The 17,786-nt window shown below is 44.6% G+C and overlaps 1 non-coding gene across 1 annotated transcript; it reads left to right on the top strand.

The window, feature by feature from the left end:
• The first annotated feature begins 4,019 nt into the window (after positions 1-4,019).
• LOC118578939 lies at positions 4,020-4,125 on the top strand. The gene has a single exon (XR_004944327.1). It is a non-coding gene; the product is annotated as a U6 spliceosomal RNA (small nuclear RNA).
• The last annotated feature ends 13,661 nt before the right edge of the window (positions 4,126-17,786 follow it).

Raw genomic sequence — 17,786 nt, forward strand, 5'->3', positions numbered from 1 at the left:
ACACGAAATATTTCCAGGGACTGCTGACCTGGATCAGCGAGCAGAAAGAAGCACGTGCAAGGCCCGATGACCTGAGTTCCATCTCCGGAACCCACACGAAGGCGGAAGGGGACAACCGACCCCATACACACATGACACGCGCACACAATAAAATTTCAAAAACGAAACAGCACAGACCTTTATTTTATTTATTTTACTTTTTTGTTTGTTTGTTTCGAGACAGTCTCTCTGTGTAAAAGCCGGAACTCACAGAGATCCGCCTACCTCGGCCTCCGGATAAAAGGCAAGCATTGGAGAAGTGGAGCCAGGAGGGTCAGAAGTTCAAGGTCATCCTCCAAAAAGTGGTTTGAAGCTAGCCTCCGCTCCACTAAGACCATCTTATTTCATTTAATGTACATATATTATTTCCGGGATCCATGCCGAGGAGAGAGAGAGCTAGTTCAGATCCAGTAAAATCAGGTGGGTGATCAAGTCAAAACAGCACAAGATAACGGATGTAAAAGACTATCCAAGGTCAGGCACCTCCCAGACCCCTTTAGATAAAGGAATTCAAATGTTAAAGTTTCTTTTCAAGAACAAAAGACCAGGAAATACTTGCCCCCTACAGTCTCTTTTCTTTTTCAGCTGAAAATGACCTTGAATGGATTCTGCTACTTCCCAGGGTGCAAGGTGAGCTCCACACCCTACCACGCCGTTCTTTAATAGGATTTCTAAAAATAAAACAAGGAAGAAAATCCGGTACCATCCCTGAGGTCCTCGGTTAACCTGCACGGAGGTTAAGAAACCCAGAGAGGGCACGGTCCAGCAGGCAGAAGCTGCAGAATCAACACCAGTTCCAGGCCAGCCTAATCTATTTGAGAGTCCAGCCGAGAGTACATAGCAGACCCTGCCCCCACCCCCAAAGACAAGCACCTGCAATTCCAGCACTCTTTCCTCCTCCCATTTTTGATAACATCGACAATAAAAAAAGGTAGAACTGAGTATTTGTGCGGGAACCTTCTAGACTAGAAGGTTAAGATGGAGATAATTCTGCAAACAACTTCTTCTAAAAGACTGAAGAATGTGCTAATATCCTTCCAGTCCTGTGTCTATTTCCCTTACCCCCGCCCCCACAGCGCGCTACAGCTAGCTGAGATGTAGGGGATAGCCGCTAGGTTTCAGTCACTTATCACACTGCAGCAACAGGGTTTGGAGATGAGAACAAACTACCAAAGAAACTGAAAATCAGAAGAGCCAAGATGTAGGGGTTTTAGCTGGAGGTAGCGGCACACACCTTTAATCCCAGCACGTAGGAGGGAGGCAGAGGCAGGTTGATCTCTGAGTTCTGGGCTATCTAGGGCCACATAGTGATGCCTGTTTTAAAACACACACACACACATAACAATCTAAAATTCTCTCTTTTGGTTTTTTTTTTCCTTGTTTGTTTGTTTTGAGACAGGATTATCTCTGTGTAGCCCTGGCTCTCCTGGAATTCACTCTGTAGACCAGGCTGGCCTTGAACTCTCAGAGACTTGTACCACCATGCCCATCTCACAAAAAGAGTTCTAAATATCTACTTATTAGATTTTATGTTCATGTGTGTGTGCCTGACCATGACTGACCTCTGCCGAGTGCTGGGATCATAGGTGTGCGCCCGGCTCCCAGGCTACTTTTTTAAGGTCCTTTTATGGGGAAAAAGCCCCAAGGTTAATAGAAAATAGTTGCAAAGACCTTTATAGGGTGAGGTGAATGGCAGTTAGAAGAAAAATACAATGAAAAAGCAAGTATACATCATGCAATTGGGGAGTCATACATCACAGGGGTGGTGGGCTCAGTTATAGATCAAAGTAGCCCAGAAAACATTATTCCTAATTAGAAATAGAAACCTGTCCTTGTAGGGTGTGGGGACTTAATAAAATGGCTCCTGTTCCAAAGTGAAACCAACATGGCTCCTGCTCTGGTTTCACGGCAACACATGTATACAGGAATCCTTAGGGGTCGGATGTGTGGGAGCCCCTGGAAGTGGGGGTGTAAGTGGTTGTGGGCCGTTGGGGTGCTAGGAACCAACCTCTGCAAGATCCTCTGCAAGAGCGTGAAGTGCTTTTAACCACGGAGCCGTCTCTCCAGCCCCGTGAGAATAGTTTCATTTCTATCCCAGGAAGGGCAGGAGTGCATGCTTGTGTAGAACTAAGATGACAGCGGGAATGCTCTCGGTCTCAACACCTGATCTCAAGTGAGCTGGTCCTCGTGTGAACGATAACTCCTGAGAAGAAGCTGTGTCTACCAAGGCTGATGGACCGATTTGAATTCAGTGCTGGGAAGAGATCAGAATGTTGCAGGCCCAGAGGCTAATTACCGCATCTTGGGCTCATTCTGTCTCTGCTCCAGACATTCCTTGCTCGCTTGTGTCTGAAGTAACATCTTGTGACTAATAGAGAGAAACCTTTTGGAATCTGTGAACAGACCACTAGCTTCCGCCAACCCCGTCTAAGGATGTCATCAGATAGCATCGCGGGCCCGTAGAAAAGCTTCTCCTCTGTCTCTGTAACTGCTTCTCGGGTGTACCCACCAATGTATTTATTTTATTTTTGTGCTGACTAGGGTCACTATTGCTGTGATAAAACGACATGACCAAAGAAACTTGGGGAGGAAAGGGTTTATTTGGTTTACAGTTCCACAGTGTGGTTCTTTTTATCTAGGGAAGTCAGGACAGGAAATTAACAGGTCAGGAACCTGGAGAGGTGCTGTTTACTGGCTTGCTCAACCTGCTTTCTTAGAGAATCCAGGACCACCAGTCTGGGATGGCACCACCCATAGTTGGCAGGACCCTCCCACATTGATCACTAAGAAAATGCCCTGTTACACAGAGAAGCCTGTCTCAATAAAAACCTAAATAAATACATTAATTAAATTAAATAAAAAGAAAATGCCTTGCAGCTGAATCTTATGGAGGCATTTTTCTTAATTGAGGTTCCTTTCTTTCAGATAAATGTAGCTTTTGACAAGTTGACATAAAACTCGAGCCTGACCCAGTAGTTAAGAGCACTTGCTCTTGCTAAAGGACCCAGGTTCCATCCCAGCACCCACATGGAGGCTTGCTTAGGCATCAGGCATGCATGTGGTGCACAGACAGACAGACAGGCAAAGCACTTAAATACAGAAAATAAATAAGTCTAAAAAAACCAAAAACTAGCCAGCACAATTTCTAAAAGTTATTTTATTTTATGCATGTGTGTTTTGCCTGCATGTATGCATGTATATGTCCACATGCATGCCTGGTGCCTGCAGAGGTCAGAAGAGGGTATTCCATCTCCTGGAAGTAGATTTATAAATGGTGTGAGCCACCACGTGGGTGCTGGGAATCGAACCCTAGTCATCTGAAGAGCAGCCAATGCTCTTAATAACTGAGTCAACTCTCCAGCCCCACACGAATGTATTTTAAACTTAAGGCATGATGTATGACTTTCTTTGTTCTGTAAAACTATAAAACTTTGTAAACATTGACTAACTTAAATCTGTGTTCCTGGGCCCTGGTCACTTAAAATGACTCCCAGAATAAACTCTTTCTTATTCTCTTTAAGATGAGAGCTGTGGTTTGTTTGTTTTTTTGTAGACGCCTAGAAATGACTGCTATTTTAGAAAAACAGAGGAAGGTAAGGGCTACTTTGAATAAACTACTAGCTTTGTGTTCTTTTTTTTTTGTATTTGTTTTTCGAGACAGGGTTTCTCTGTGTAGTTTTGGTGCCCAGGCTGGCCTCGAACTCACAGAGATCCACCTGACTCTGCCTCCCGAGTGCTGGGATTAAAGGCGTGCGGCCAGGCCTAGCTTTGTTTTCCTGACACAACTGATCATCTAGGTAAGAGACAGGGTCTATGTAGCCCAGGCTGGCCCGGGACTTGCTATATGTAGCTGAAGATGATTGTGAACTCCTGATTCTCCTGCCTCTACTTCACAAATGCTAGGATTATAGATAAGGGCCACCGCATACAACTCATTTTGGTAATTTTTTGTTTGGTTTTTTAGAAAGTGTTGTGCTCGCTTCGGCACATATACTTAAAAAAAAAAAAATTGGAACGATACAGAGAAGATTAACATGGCCCCTGCGCAAGGATGACATGCAAATTCGTGAAGCGTTCCATTTAAAAAAAAAAAAAAGTGTCCCAGTTGGGTGGTGGTGGCCCACGCCTTTAATCCCAGCACTTAGGAGGAAAAGGCAAGCAGCTCTCTGAATTCAAGGCCAGCCTGGTCTACAGAGCAGGTTCTGAGACAGCCAGTGTTACTCAGAGAAATCTTACCTAAAAAAAAAAAAGCCTGGCGGTGGTGGCACACACCTTTAATCCCAGCACTCGGGAGGCAGAGCCAGGCGGATCTCTGTGAGTTCGAGGCCAGCCTGGGCTACAACGCTTTCAGGAAAGGTGCAAAACTACACAGAGAAACCTGTCTCGAAAAAAAGCCAAAAAAAAAAAAAAAAAAAAAAAAAAACCAAAGAAAAAGAAAAAAGAACTGTCCAGGCTGACCTGGATGGAATTCACTATGCACAAGGTAGGTTTAAACATGTGGCAATCCTCCTACCTCTGCCTTCAGAGTGTTGGAATTATAGGTGTGGACCATAACACCAGCTTCATTTTGATAGTTCTTGTTTGTTTATATGTTTGTTTGAAATAGGGCCTTATGCAGTCTTGGCAGGCTAGGGATTCCCTATGGAGACTAGGCTAGCCTAGAATTTATAGAGCTCTACCTGCCTCTGTCTTTTTAGTACTGGGATTGTAGAGGGGTTCCCAAACACTTGACCACATAGCTGCCATGACAGGCTTAGAGGCCTATTGGTGAAATTATTCAGGCCACTCCACGTAGTTAAAAGGGAGGTTTATTTTGTGGGGTAACTTACAAATGAAGGGATAGGTTGCAGGGTCTGGCAAAGGTATAGCGCAGTCCGGCAGTGTTCTCTGGAGAACTCTGCTCAGTCTACCTCCAGCATCCAGGGTCCGGGAACCAAGAGAAGCCTCTCCTCTCAATCCTGGGTCTTCCGCTTCCTCCTCCGCCCTGCCTTGTGGACGTGACCATTACCGAATTCTCAATGGGGGTTGGAACTTCCAGGCCAATGCTGGGATGGCTACCCACTACAGAGGCCCAGACACAATTTCTGGCAGACCCCACCCAGTGGGGCCTGCATTTAAGTGGAAATACCTGAGGCCCAGACTCACGAAGAGCCGTAAGGTGACCCCACCCAGTGGGGCCTGCACCTAAGAGGAAATACCTGACATTCTACACATTCTCTATACCCCTAGACAAAAGTCAGCCGGTCAGGGTCCTGAACCCTGGAAATCCCCTCACCCCAACCTCTGCCAAAATAAAAACCCCACCCTGCTTGAACTCTCTGCTCTCACCACTATGTAAGACAGAGAGACCAAGCTCAGAGCTTGAAGATAATAAAGGCTCTTTGCTTTCACACATGGGATTCAGTCTCCATGGTGGTCTTTTGGGGGTCCCTGCAATCTGGGCATAACAGGATCAGATGCCCTCTTCTGGCCTCCTCAGATAAAGGGCATACACATGGTACACAGACACATGCAGGCAAAACATCTATAACATTAAAGAAAGATTTATTTATTTTTATTTGTATGTATATGAATGCTTCACCTGCATGTATGTATGTATGTGGCTGCACAAGCCAGGAGATAGAACTGGATGTTAGTTATTTAGTGGTGTTCCTACCCAGCGAGGAACACATCCTGAACATGACAGAAGAGCTGTTTATTAATATAGGATAGGAAGAGACGTGACAAGCTTGTGTGAAGCACACACGTGAATGAGGAGAGGAGAGAAGAGAAGGAGAGGAGAGAGAAAAGAGGAGAAACCTGTGCAACATGGTGCCAGCTTTTTAAAGAGTGAGCCGTGCATGCGTACAGGACCACATGTGGCTACTCCACGCATTTACATGGCTGCGCGCGCTTTACGCAAGCATATAAAGCCACGGAGCCCTAGTCACGTGAGATGTTCTGACCTGGAAATGGCTATTTTGAACCGGAAATAACTAGGCGGTCCGCCGGGCAAGCCCATCCCTGTGGACATGCTGTGATTTCCTATCACTGGATCTCCTGGAAATGGTTACAGATGTAAACTGCCATGTGGGTCCTGGGAACTGGACTGGTCGCCCACAACCTGCTCTTAACTGTTGAACGATCTTTCCTGCTTCTGTTCACATATTTTAATCAGTTAATTATATCTTAATTAGAAAAAAGAAAATTGAAAAGAAAAAACAAATGGCTGCCTGGAAAAGCAGGAATTATATCTGTAGATATGGTTGTTTTCTCCCCCTACCAGACAGAAAGATACATTTGTTTGTTTAGAGAAAGGCAATGATAAATACTGTGTCCTTTTCTTAATGCACCCTTAATTGTGGTAATGTTTTATTTGTGCTCCCCAATAAATCTTATCTGGGGATCAGAGGAATAAGTCAGCCACTAATTTAAACATAGAGGTCAGGCAATGGTAGCACAGACATTTAATCCTAGGATTCCGGGAGCAGATATTCAGGTCTCTATGAGTTCAAGGCCACCCTGGGAACCGAGCCAAGCATAGTGGTGGCACACGCCTTCAATCCCAGCACTAGTTAACCATAGAGGTCTGGAGGTCTGTACAGACAGACAGGAAGTGATGTAGCTGGGCAGAGAGAGGAAGTAAGATGGCAGAACAGCAAGGCATATAGTTGTGGGTGTATAGGGAGTAGCTCTCTCTTTGGCTGAGGATTTCTGGCAGTAAAAAACATGGCTGGCTTCTTTCTGCTCCCTGATCTCTCAGTTTTACCCCATTATCCCATCCAACTAGATGCCTGTCTCCTGCCTTTTGGTTTGGATTGGTTTTGGTAGTACTGTAAACTGAACTTCAGGCATCTGGAAAGCTAGACAAGGACTCTACCACTGAGCCGATTCGCCAGCCTCTCTCACACCTGTTCTTAGGTTTTCTCTTTCTGGGGTTTATTTTGTCTCTGTGGTTTTATTTGTTTGAGAGAGGGTCTCATGCTATATTGAGCTCATCTGGAATTCACTACATAGCACAAACTGGTCTCAGCACAAACTGGTGGCAATTCTCCTTCAGCCTTCCCATTCTGGGATTACTAGTTTGAGCCACCATGTGCAGCATCTCATTTGGTTTTTGAGACTGGGGATTGAACCAGGGCCTCACAAATGCTAAGCAGGCTCTCTATCACTGACTACAACCTTCTTTCCCTAGCTAAATTAAACTATCAGTGTTCCTGGTGATAGCCTTTCCCTTGACTATTGTATATTGAGATGCTGTGGTGGTTTGAGAATGGCCCCATAAGCTCATATATTTTCATGGTTAGTGACCAGTTGGTGAACTGTTTGGGAAAGATTAGGATTAGGAGGTGTGGCCTTGTTAGAGTGGGTGTGGCCTCCTTGGAGGAAGTGTGTCACTGGGGGTGGGCTTGAGATTTCAAAAACCCTTGCCAGACCCAGTGTCTCTCTCTCTGCCTGCTACCCGAGGATCACGATGTAAACTCTCAGCTATTTCTCCAGCACCATGCCTGCTTATGTGCCACCATGTTCCCTGCCATGATGATAATGGACTAAGCTTCTGAAACCGTAATCAAGCCCCCAATTAAATGTGTTCCTTTATAAGAGTTGGCTTGGTCATGGTGTCTCTTCAAAGCAATAGAACACTAAGACAAATGGTTTTACTTTAAGAATATTCTTTTTGTGGCTGGAAAGATGGCTGAGTGGTTAAGAGCACTGACTGCTCTTCCAGAGGACCCATGTTCAAGTCCCAGCACCCACATGGTAGCTCACAACTGTCTGTATTTCCATAGAACCAGACACCCATAGCAAAACACCAATGCATACAAAATAAAAATAATTTTTAAATGAGATTTGTTTTTTTAAAAAAAGAGAGAGAGAATATTCTTTTCATTGGGTATTGTGATACACATCTTTGGTTGACCCCAACACTGATGAAGCAGAGGCAGGTGGATCACTGAATTCAAGGCTAGCATGGTATGTATACTTATCTAATTCCATGCCAGCCAGGGCTACATAATAAGATCCTGTCTCACAATAAAAATAAAAGAATGTACTTTTAGCTGGGCGGTGGTGGCACCACGCCTTTAATCCCAGTACTTGGGAGGCAGAGGCAGGCGGGTCTTTGAGTCTTTGTCTTTTAAGAATCTTGTGTCTTTCTTCTGGAGTACCTTTCTCTTTTCTAACTCTAATGCCAAAAATCTAGGTTGATCTGGAAAGATGGCTCAGCAGTTAAGACAGTTCACTGTTTTTACAAGGATCTGAGTTCATATACGAACACTCACATAGGGTAGTTTACAGCTGCCTGTAACTCCACCACCAGAGCATCTTATACCCTCTTCCAGCTTCAGCAGCCACCTGCACACATGTGGCTACATACGGACACACACACACACACACACACACATGAATAAATAAATAGTAAATAAAAATTAAATCTAAAACCAACCTACAAGGAAATCTCTAATAGGGCTGGCCAGATGGCGCAGCACTTTAAAATGCTTGCCACCAAGTCTTACAGCCTGAGTTCAAGGATCCCCACAACCCACATGGTAGAAGGACAGACCAGTTCCAACAAGTTGTCCTTTGACCTCCACGTGTGTCCTGTCCCATGCACACTCACTGGAGCTCTTTCCCACTCCCTCATTTTTATTTTTATGTACATGGGTGTTTTGTCTGTATGTCTGTGCACCATGTGTATGCAGTGTTCATGGAGGCCAGAAGAGGGCATCAGAGCCCCTGGAACTGGACTGACCAGTGGTAATGAGCCACCCTGTGGTTGCTGGGATTGAACCTGGATCTTCTGCAAGGGCTGTAAGCACCCCTAACCACTGAGCCATCTTTCCAGCCCACACATCACAAAGGGACAGAGGTCCCTGACCTCTGCTTCCCCAAAATGAAGAAGATACTTCTGGGCTCACTAGTAGGGAGCACTGGCCTAACATGCACAGGGCCCGGGTTCTATCCTCAGCGCCATAAGACAAAGAGAGAAAAGGCAAAAACTCCACTATCATTTGGGTCTTATAAACATCAATCTTGTCTTCTGAAAAATGAGATAAACTGGTACATGCCTGTAATGAATGTTCTAGGGAGGTAGAGGCGGGGCACAGGAGTTCAAGATTAGTCTAGGCTATCCACTTACTCCATGGCCTGCTGTGTAGCTGGGTGGCTGGCCCCTGGAGCCCTCCTTCCTCCTCCTTCCTTCTCCTTCTCTACTCCCTCTCTGGCTACTTTTTCCTTCTCCAGAGTTCTCCTGTTTAACCTCTCTGCCTGCCAGCCCTGCCTATTTCTCTCTCCTGCCTCACTATAGGCTGTTCAGCTCTGTATTAGACCATCAGGTGCTGGGATCAAAGGCATGCTCCACCACCGCCTAGCTTGTTTGCTTGTTTTCTTAGGTTTGTTTGTCTGTTTGTTTTAAAGATTTATTTATCATGTATACAGTGTTCAGCCTGCATGTATGTCTGCAGGCCAGAAGAGGGCGCCAGATCTCATTACAGATGGCTGTGAGCCACCATGTGGTTGCTGGGAATTGAACTCAGGACCTCTGGAAGATCAGTCGGTGCTCTTAACCACTGAGCCATCTCTCCAGCCCGTTTGTTTGTTTTTTGGGTTTTTTTTGCAAGACAGGGTTTCTCCATATAGTTTGGGTGTCTGTCCTAGATCTCGCTCTGTAGACCAGGCTGGCCTCAAACTCACAGAGATCCACCTGGCTCTGCCTCTGGAGTGTTAGGATTAAAGGCGTCAGCGCCGCCACCACCACCCGACCCCTTCATACCCCCCCCCCCCCCACCTCCCCAACCCCGGCTTGTTTGCTTGTTTTTAACAATTTCTTTCGCAATGTCCTGGTGTCCAGGTCAGTGCTTCTATGACTGAAGACCTCCTCACAGGGGCTAGTGGCAAATAACTAAGGTAAAACTCTGTTCTAGGTATGGGAAGTGCAGATAAGGTTTGTCTGTTTTGGTGCCAGGGATAGAACACAGGGTCTTTCATGTATGCTAAGCACATATTCTACCCCTGAGCTATATTCCCAATAAGGTAAGATTTCTTTCCTCTTCCTTTTTAGAAAAAACTTTAATGATTTCTTTTATTATTGGTGGTGGGGGTTAGAGGGGGTGCAGGAATGCACGTTACCCAGAAGATGGTGCTGGATACTCTGGAACTGGAGTTACAGATGGTAATGCGCTGACATGTGGGTGCTGGGACAAGGGTCCTCTGCAAGAGCAGCCAGTGTGTTTAATCACTGAACCGTCTTTCCAGCCGTCTTTTTAGAAATTTTTATTATGTACTGTAAACAGAGTTTTCCTGTCCCAACTACCTGTTCCCAAATAACTGACTTTAGCTTGTGTGCTGCAGGCCACAGGAATACATCATAAGAACTCAGCTGGTTATGGCAAAGTCACTACCTGGAGGAATCAGGGAATTCCTCCAGAGGAAGCCAAATCTCAAGGAGTTTTTTGGTGTTATTTGGCTTGTTATATATCAGCTGAATTCTGTTATGAAAATCATGTGTGCCTTCATAGTTTTCCCAATTGACTTTTCCCTAAGAAGGGCTAACAGTGTGGACTGATCACTCTCTGGACATACACATTCCAGGTATTTGGAGAACAGCCTCAGGAAAGGCTTTCTCTAGAATCAGATATCTCCCTTGGCCACTCTCAAGGACTACAGGAAACACCGCCCACATGGGCACTCAACTTTCAAGGACTAACAGTGATAGCAGCCCACATATAAGTCTCCTGACTTAAGGTAAATTCCACAAGGGGACACCGCCTAGGTCAGGTGGACATTAAGTAATAGCTTTACACAATTTAGCTCGGACCCTCCCTTTTTTATACTGGGACTTCCGGGGCATGGGGGGAGAGGAGAAAAGAGAATGGAAGGACTAGATGGGTAAGAAATTGAGAGGAACAAACTGAGATGGAGAAGAACTAGATTGAAGGGCTAGAAGAGAGTACTAGAGGAACGAGATGGAAGATGAGGAAGAGCCAGATGGGGAAGCATTAGCTGGGTAAGAACAAGCTGAAAAGGACCTAGACGAGGCAGAATTAAGACGAGAGAATTAAGATAGAACTTAGAGGGAGCAGTAGATAAGTGTAGAGAGAAATCAGGCAAGAAAGGAGCTAGAACAGAACTGAAGCTGTGTTTAGGATGTTATGCCAGAGGAATTAAAGCAAGTGCACTATAGAGCTCAGGGTGCTGAGATTCTATTTCCCAAAAATAGTCCTCGCCGTTAGTAGTTCTCTCTCCTGAGCCCCTGGGATGTATAATATTAAGGCTGGACCCTCTAATATTATACAAGACTTGTGTTAAGCTGACATAAAACTGTCTAGCACACCTAGACTCAGGCCTAACTGGGATTTGTAGTTTCGATGCAGAAAAGAATTTCAGGACTAACTAGTAAGTATATGATGAAGCCAACTTGGAGAGTCTATGAAAGCTACTCTCTAGTACAGGCTTAAGAATGAGTTAGAAGGAAGGAAGGCTCCTGGAAAGAAAGACATATCCAAGTGCAGGTTTGGTAGAGGTGGAATTAGTGTCAGAGTATTCGCCACACGCCATTTTGATGAGTCTCAAGCTACATCGCTATGGCTCTTTGATAACTGAGGCAGCTCTGGACATGAACTGGCTGGAATTGTAATCTGAGAAGGTAAAACAGTGACCACCGGGATTACACATGCCCTTTCTACTTCTGCTGAGATTCCTAGAAAGTGCAGGTTTAGAGCTGGGCGGAGGGAAAGGCCTTCAGTAGTTGGTAATTAACTGTGTTGGTGTTCTTGTCCCTCTGCTGTCGAGAAGCTTCAGCCAGTCTCTAGGATGAGGGGCTCCTCTGTCTCATGTACTTGCCTGTCTGTCCTGCCTCAACATGACTGCTGCCCTTTTTTGTTTGTGGACAAGATTTTACAGTGTAACCCTGGCTAGCCTGAGTATATAGACCAGGTTGGCCTGGAACTCAAAGAGATCCACCTGCCTCTGCCTCTTCAATGCCCGGATTACAGGGGTATGCCACCATGACAGCCAGACTTAATTTTTCACAGGCTGGAAGCTACACGGAGACTGAGTTCAGAGACCACCTTATAATCTTTTTTTTTTTTTTTTTTGAAACAGGGTTTCTCTGTGTTGCCCTGGCTGTCCTGGAACTCACTCTGTAAACCAGGCTAGCCTCGAACTAACAGAGATCTGCCTGCCTCTGCCTCTTAGTTCTGGGATTAAAGACATGTGCCGCCACCTCCTGGCCTTTTTGTTTGTTTGTTTGTTTGTTTGTTTGTTTGTTTATGAGACAGAGTTTCTCTGTGTAGCTTTGCGCCTTTCCTGGAACTCACTCTGCAGCCCAGGCTGGCCTCGAACTCACAGAAATCTGCCTGGGATTAAAGGCGGGCACCACCATCGCCCTGCCCTCTTGGCCTTTTTATCTCTTTTCCTGCCTTATAGCTGCCGTGTGGGCGGCTTCCATGTCAGTCAGTAGCTTGCATGGTATGGCTCTTTTCTCTTCCATTCTCCTGCTCTAGGCAGCTGCTGAGATTTACAGCTTGCCTGCCCTGGCAGTTACTTTTTTTTACTCTTTTTAAAATTTTCCTTGATCTTCTATTTAAGTCCATTCTTAAATTATTTTTATTAATGAGACTACAAACCCAATTTCCATGATATCGGGTGGCGATCACATAGGGACTCCCTAAAATTCGGGTAACGACATGATTAAAGTGAGTTTTCTGCTCCCTGTCCTCAGCTTCCTCGTCTTAACTCCGTGGACCACGGAGCTCGATCCCGCCAAGGAATGACTCTCCTGCCGATTGGTAATGGTGAAGAGGAGGCAGAGGGCACAGGAGAAGAGAGGAAGACTCCCAAGGAGGGGAATCTATATAATGAAATATATAAAAATCAGCATAACAAGTAATAACAAAACTTCCTGTTGACAGGCCTGCTTAGATTCTAAGTAGTTCTCAACCCTCCTACTGCACCGGCCCTTGAATACAGTTCCTCGTGCTGTGGGGACCCCAACCACAAAAGTATTTCGTTGCTACTTCATACCTGTAATTTTGCTACTGTTATGAATTGCAATGTAAATCTCTGTGTTTTCCAGTGGTCTTAGGCGACCCCTGGGAAAGGGTTAGAACCCACAGGTTGAGAGCTGCTCGAGATGAAAGCGCTTGCTGCCGAGCCTGAGGACATGAGTTCCATCGCCAGGATCCACGTGGTGGAAGAAAAGAACTGATCCCCACAAACTGATTCCCACTGACCTTCACATGCTTGATGTGGCATGTGTGTGTACCCCCACACACATACCCATACACACACAAATGTGTAAATAGAATTTAAAAAAACAACCTTCAGGTTTGGTTGGTGAGATGACTCAGGGGGTAAAGGCACGTATGGCTAAGACTGTCAGGTCCCTTCTCACTGGCAAGCCAGTCTAGCCAAAAGAGCTTCAAGCTCAGCTGGAGACTGTGTCATCAGAGTGATGGGAGATACCCCAACATCCTCCTCTGCGTGTGCACAGAAGTGAGGGTACCTGTACCCCATACACACACCAAAGATAACGTTAAAAGGATTTTTATTTCCTTTTATGTGTTTGGGTGTTTGACCTGCATTTATGTGTGCACACCACATGTGCACCTCTCCAGAAGAGGGTGCCAGATCCCCTGGAGCTGGAGATACAGATGATGGTGAGCTGCCATGTGGGTGCTGGGACTTGGTGAGCTCCAGCCTCTGGAGGAGCAGCCAGTGCTCTAATGACTGGGCCATCTCTCGAGGCCCCACATATATATTTTAAATAGCAAAAGAGCAGGATGTAAAGGTACATGACTGTAACTCCAGCACGCTGGAGACAAGAGGGCGAGACAGGAAGATCCTGTCTCAAAAACAACCAGAAGATAAACCTAGGGTAAGGCAATAAAAAGCAAAGTCACTAAGTGGACAGATAATATAATGTTAGAAAAAATAAATTTTAAGGATTATATAGCGGGGCAGTAGTGGCACACGCCTTTAATACTACACTTGGGAGGCAGAGCCAGGCAGATCTTTGTGAGTTCGAGGCCAGCCTGGTCTACAGAGTGAGATTCAGGACAGGCACCAAAATTACCCAGAGAAACCCTGTCTCGAAAAACCAAAACCAACCAACCAACCAACCAACCAACCAACAACAACAACAAAAAGAAAAACCAAAAAAAAAAAAAAAAAGTTATACAGGCCTGAGGATGAACTCAGTGGTTGGACTCATGCCCAGACTTGGATCTCACAGTCCTGTGCTTAAAAAAAAAAAACAAAACACAAAACAAGAGTAGGATCCAGGCTGATTTGGTCTATAGAACAAATTCCAGGATAGCCAGGGCTACACAGAGAAACACTGTCTCAAAAAAAAAAGTATGCTCCAGGTGCGGTGGTACATGCCTGTCTTCCCAGTACTTGAAAAGGTAAGGCAGGAATATTGCCTAAATAAGTTTCAGCCTGTCTACTTAGTGACTTAGAAGCCATCTTAGGCTATCTAATCATACAGCTATACACTATCTCAAAATAAGCAAGAAAAAATATTGTAAAAGCTGGCCTTAGTGGCATGCACCATCACACCTAGTTTGGTTTTTGTTTTGTTTTTCCAGACAGTGTTTCTCTGTCTAACAGTCCTGGCTGGCCTACAACTCTGTAGACCAGGCTGGCCTGGAATCACAGGGCTGCCTGCCTCTTCCTCCCAAGTGCTGGGATTAAAGGTGTATGATAATATGCCTGCCATGTTTTAGTTTTAATTATGTGTGTACTTGTGTTTATGCCTGGAGGGGAGGGGCGGGCTCGTGTAAGTGCAGGTACCCTAAGAGGCCAGAAGAGGGTGCTGGATCACCTGCAGATCCTTGTGAATTGCCTGTAGTTGTGCTGAGAACCAAATTCATTTCTCTCCAAAAACAACACAAACTTTGTTTTAAATTTGTTTTTCCTTTCTTAGACAGGGTCTCACTATGTTGTCCTAGCTGGTCTACAACTTAATAAATAGACTAAGTTGACTCAAATTCATAAAGAGCCAATAGTACCCATTCTTAACTGCCGAGTCGTTTTCAACAGTTTTATATAGTGCCAAGAATCTAACCCAGGACTACGTTTTAAACATTTATGTGTGTGTGTGTGTGTGTGTGTGTGTGTGTGTGTGTGTGTGTGTGTGTATGGTGTGTGTGTATACGTGTATGCTTTCTGCTTGTATACATGCTATGGTGCTTGTGTGGAGGTCCCCATTTTTAGAAGTTGATTCTCTTTCCACTATGTAGGTTCTGAGCATCAAACTTCCTGCCTCTAAGCTGCCTTGCCATACGCCAATACAGCTTTATTTATCAACCAATCAGAGAAACACATATTCACAGCATACAGAAAGATATCCCACAGCATTTTCTTTTTTAAAATTGAGATAGAATCTCATTCTATAGCCCAGGCTAGCCTTAAATATTGGGTCAAACTTCTAACCACGGCCTCCTACATGCTGGGATTAAAAGTGTTGGCACTATTGACTTATCCTAAATTTGTTTTATTTTTTATTTTTGGTTTTTCGAGACAGGGTTTCACTGTGTAACAACCCTGGCTGTCCTGGAACTTCCTTTTCAGACCAGGCTGGCCTCGAACTCAGAGATTCACCTGCCTCTGAGTGCTGAGATTAAAGGCAAGCACCATCACTACCTGGCTACTTTTTATTTGTTTGTTTGTTTGTTTGTTTGTTTTTGAGGCAGGGTTTCTCTTGTGTAGTCCCCGCTCTCCTGGAACTCAATCTGTAGATCAGGCTGGCCTCAAACCCAGAGATCCACCTATCTCTGTCTCCCAAGTGCTGGGATTAAAGGCATGCACCACCATGCCTGGCTTCTGTTTTATGTTTATGTGTATAGATGTTTTCCTTTTACTTGTATATATGTCTGTGCACTACATTCATGTAGTGCCTGCAGAAGTCAGGAGGGGGTATTGGATCCTCTAGAGCTGGAGTTGTGAGTCTCCATATGGGTGTTGGGAGTAAAATCCCAGTCCTTTGGAGTAGCCTGTGTTCTTCATCACTGAGCCACTTCTTCATCTTACTTTTTTTTTTTTTTTTCCGAGACAGGGTTTCTCTGTGTAGCTTTGCACCTTTCCTGGAACTCGCTTTAGAGACCAGGTTGGCCTCGAACTCACAGAAATCCGCCTGCCTCTGCCTCCCAAGTGTTGGGATTAAAGGTGTGCGCCACCAATGCCTGGCTTTAAATTCTTTATTATAGCATCTGGTCAAGATCCCACTGTACCCAAGTAAAGAGGGGACTGCCGCTTTACTTCCAAGTCTCCACTGTTGGTGACAAACCCAGGTATCATTTTCTCCACGAATTTTTGTTGTTTTGTTTTCTGAGACAGGGTTTCTTTTCTCTGTGTATTCCTGTGTGGTAGAATATTATTTAAGGTGTGTTACTTTTGTTTATGTTACTTTTAACTCCGTGAAGCTGTGATACTTACCTGTCTAAAACACCTGGTAGTATAATAAAGAGAACCGGCCAAGAGCAGGGCATGAGAAAGGACAGGTGAGGCTGGCAGGCAGAGAGAATAAATAGAGAGAAATCTGGGAGAAAAAGAAAGAAGAAGAGAACAAGGAGAGGAGGACTCTAGGGGCCAGCCAGAGTAAGAATGGAAGGAAGATATACAGAAGTTAGACAAAGGTATAAGAAGCAAAAGATAATTTAAGAAAAGCTGGCTAGAAATAAGCCAAGCTAAAGCCGGGCATTTATACCTCCATGTGTGATTTATTTAGGAGCTGGGTGGCAGGCCCCCAAAAAGAGCACAACCAACCAACAGCAGCCCTGGCTGTGCTCCTGGAACTTGCTCTGTAGACAAGGTTGACCTCGAACTCATCTGTCTCTGCCTTCTGAGTGTTGGGATTAAAGGCATGAACCACCACTGACCTACCCTCTAGGAATTCTTTTGTGACTAATTGGACTCAACTGTCCAGTTATGAATTAGGTGTGGTCATTGGTCCCTTTAACAAGCACTTCAGACTGTTCTAGAACATGTTAAATAGTATCTATTATTATTCTCCATTAAAATTAAATTCCTTGAAGTGTCTTAAGCACGTTTGATAATCCCCCTACCACTGAGGAACTTTTTGTCGTTGTTGTTGAGGTGTGGGGGGGCTCTTACTGTATAACACAGGCTGGCCTGGACTTGAACCTTCTTCAGTCTCCCTAAATGCTAGGATTGCAGGTGTACCAACCTGCAAGCCTGGTTCTAACACAAGTACTTCATTAAGGAATGACAGAATGATGTTCTAGTATACAGACTTCTACATATTTCAGAAAGCACTGGTACAATGGATTACTAAGAAATACAAAACTTGGCTTAATACTACATTTTAAAGTATATGGAGTGAAACGAGACATAGTTCCATAAAATTTGTAACATTTATTTAGGCAAAAAAATCCCAATCTGTACATACAACATTAATACTTGAGTGATATCCTATTTGAATATATAGCATGATTTATGTGCAGAATACTCTTGTTCACCAGGCCATAACTAGAATACCTTCATTCAACCCATACAATCCAGAATTGTGTCTGAAATATACACATTCAACTTCTTGATGGGTGTCTTGTTCCTTGAAAAGAGTTGAACCTATCAGAGCTCAAGCAAAAGATAGCTTTTCATATGCACAAGTTTAGAATTTGACAGAGGAATCCTGTGAAATCAGAGATTTTCATTTTGTTATTAATTTACTTATTTTGGACTTTTCAAACAAGGTCTTTCTATATAGTCCAAGATGGCCTGAACCTCACTTAGTAGCTTGAGCTGGC

Source organism: Onychomys torridus, chromosome 2, assembly GCF_903995425.1.
Source record: "Onychomys torridus chromosome 2, mOncTor1.1, whole genome shotgun sequence".
NCBI classification, from domain to species: domain Eukaryota; kingdom Metazoa; phylum Chordata; class Mammalia; order Rodentia; family Cricetidae; genus Onychomys; species Onychomys torridus.